We start from the raw sequence: 3,600 nt of genomic DNA, 5'->3' as shown, positions 1-3,600 counted from the left end.
TAATAAACAGTAGTTCTTGTCTGGTACATTTCTTGTCATCCTTAGTGTTGCTGCTTTGTGACTTATTCTGCCATTGTGGTTTGTATCCCTTAGCCTGTTTGCATGCTATTCATGTGAGCTAGTATGTTTGGTATTACACTCTATTGAGAAAAAAATAACTCTAACATTCCATGCAGTTAATGGTGACTCATTAGCAATAAGTTATATAAAGGTCAGAGGCCTCATGTACTGTTTGCACAAAATAAGCATCGCAAAAGTCCACTGACCTTTAGATAACTTTAACCAAACCAGTCAAAACATGAATCACTAATGGGCTGCCGTTAACTGCATGGTCTGTAATGCTAGCATTACAGCCAGTCTGTAATTGATTATAATTTTAGCACACACAGGCTGTAATCAATGGGTTAGTGGATTTTCCCTCCAGCATTTCATTTAATACACCACATCTAGAATAAAAGTTAAGAGTTGAGCACTTAAATCAGAAGTAATCAACATCCAGGTGATGTGACATTACATACATTTTATGCAACAAATTGAAAATGAATTCAAATTAAATCTCTCTATTGTATCTAAGACTTTTCCTATGGCCTTCTACAGTGGAAGAGTGGTTTAATGAATACAAGCCAAGATAGTTATTGTGATTCCTGAAGATCATGTGCTTGAAATTGTGCTCCGAATGCTTTCAAAATGCTTTGATTAAGAGACAGTAAAGTCAAATCTATGCAAAGTTTTCAATGTGGTGTCTCAGATTAAATATTATAGATGCTAATGGCCATAACTTTTATCGAGAGCCCAAACTAAATGTTTGAAATGTATAGTACATGTTAGCTATTAGCAGAGCATAAGTGTTGATGACTTAATGTAACCAAATTAAATCACACTTTTCACCAACTGTATGTATAAATAAATAATAAAGAAATATCTGTCTAAGGAATATCTTATACGTTAACAAACAAGATATTTGAATATATTAACTATTTAGGTTCGCAATGAAAAGCTCAGTAAATATGACTTGCAGTAACAAATTTCAGGTGATGACATTAGATAGGAACCAATCATTGGCCAGCTTTGTTCTTATTTTTCTGCAGCCTCTGAATGCATATCAATCAAGAAAAAAGAATCTGAAAGTACTGCCCAGATCTGAACTCCTCAGGTGGAAGTCGCCCTAGTGTCAGTTGTTGTTATATTCCTCATTTTTAGCAGAAAGAATTACAACTTTAAACCCACATTGGTGCCGATTTAGACTCAATTTTTGTGGAAGTTTGATGTCATTCAGACCCGAAGTGTGTGTGATGTCAGACAGATTCAGACAGGCTTTAAAACTCCTGCACCTGAATATTTTTCTCCTGGGAGCTGGAGGCGGACTATCGGAAGGTATAACAGATGTACGCTTACACACACACACACACGCGCACAGAAACACAAGAGTGAGTGATAGCACAGCATTAGGCAGAGTAGGGAGACATAACACAAGCTGGATTTGCATGCTGAGATGTTTGTGAAGGCCTTTGGGAGCTTTTTTCTATCTAAAGTTGCTTGTTGCCAGGCAGCCGCTATATGGTGGACTAATGGAGAGGGTTGATTGGGGGATGAACTGTTCCATGTGCTATAAAAAGTTGTCAGATAATTTCTAGACCATTTTTGTACAGTTCATTATCTGCTATGCAGTTTATTTTTTCTTTGCATTAACTATCACCTTATTTTCGGGCTCTCTGATTTCATGACATCTGCATAATCTTATAAAATACGATTATCCTTTAAATTTTTTATTGATAACAGGCTTAAAGGTACAGGTTGTAGGACCTGCCACTAGAGGGCGCACTATCAAAACAATAACAATCGTGTGGTTTGATGACGCTAAAAAGGAGCTTGGAATGATGGGATATGTTGTCTTCTACCCAACCGCTGATGGCCATCAATCAGATGGAAAGATAAATCATGGATTTAACGCTAGTTCAAAGATTTGCGCGAGTAGATTATATACAAAGCCAATGCAAAGACGAGATCAGACTATGGATCAGACGTTTCCTCGCGCGGGTCTAGAGACGCGATCCCCCACGTTTGGGGTGTATGCCCCATAATACTAATCTAGTTTATTGTTATAATAGCATACGTTTTCTGTTAAGATACAAATCAAAACAACTCACCTGTCGAGTAAAACACAAGCGAGTTCTCTTTCTAGTTGAAGTATATCGCGAAGCTACTTCCGCAATTGTCCATGACACTGTTGTCATGTGGTTTCTACGTCAGTCAAGCCGGTAAAAAAGGGTAACTTATGTAATTGACAGGCGACTGCACTGCCCTTTGTCACTGTTTAAAATGGGAATTTTCTCATGATTTACAAGTAGTTGAAAACATTATAAAACAGATATTGTTAGTAATCAGCTGGACAAAATATATATCACACGAGCCTAGTGGTTTTTGGATATTTTACTGCAAATATCTAAAGATAAGAAAAATAACTTATCTTTGGGATTTTAGATAGAGATATAAAAAAAGAATGAATTTCCATGATAAGATTGTCTATCTGGTGTACTGTGTACAGAAGCACTCATTTTTTAACAGTGTGTTTTTGACACATTAGTATTTAAACAGATATAAAACAGAGATATAAATATTCAGTATAGCTGCCTGCTGAGTTTTGATTAGGTCAGAGGAAAATATTAAAATAATCTGAAGGGGAAAATAAAAGGTTAAAAGGACCATTCACCCCCCAAAGAAACTTTCTTCTGCAGAACAAAAAAGAATGTTGAATGTTGGTAACCAAACAGTTTTTGTGATCATTGACTTCTATTGTATGGGTTTTAAAAAAAAAAAGGTCATACAGGTTTGGAAACCATTTAGAACCATTACAGAATTTTCATCTTTGTGTAAACTAACCTTTAATCTTTAATTAAATTACTATTATTTATAATAATAATAATACTATTATTACTATTATCAATTTACACTTGTAAGCGTGAATGCAGTAAAGTTAGTCTCAGGTGGATTGAGGGTTAAAATCTGAATAATTTATATCACATGACAACTCACAGGATATTCACTGCATTTATCAGATCAATATTTATTTTGAGGTGGTAAAAATGATAAGCCAGGTTTAATATTATATATAGTGTGAAAGCTGAGTTGGATATTAATCTTAAAATCTTTGATGTATTTCTTTTGGATGTTGAAAGACCGTATGCCTGCAGACAGGATGCATTTAAAAATAACACTGTCATGAATCATATACAGACTACTGAGTAAACATCATACACACGATATCGAATGATTCAGGCTGGGTACCAATCGAAAATTTTATTTTATGTATTTATTTCTTTTAATATATTGAGGGAAAGCACAGAATCAGGGTAGTTTTTTATGGAGTGTCTTGATGACAAATCAAAGAAACAAAGATGTAGGTTGATTCCACTCATTAAACCCATCAGTATTATGCAGTGTACACATACACACCAGTTATAAGCGGGTTGATCCAAAACGATCCAAAATGGTCACCCGCGGTCACGAGTCATCCAAAAATATTTTTAATGATATTCGGGTCGCGTTCGGTCGGGTCCTTTGAAATAAAGATGCCAATTAAACCTTTGTAATTTATATTGT

Source organism: Carassius gibelio, chromosome A16 (assembly GCF_023724105.1).
Source record: "Carassius gibelio isolate Cgi1373 ecotype wild population from Czech Republic chromosome A16, carGib1.2-hapl.c, whole genome shotgun sequence".
In the NCBI taxonomy this organism is placed as follows: Eukaryota; Metazoa; Chordata; class Actinopteri; order Cypriniformes; family Cyprinidae; genus Carassius; species Carassius gibelio.
Note: the sequence above shows the minus strand (reverse complement) of the source record.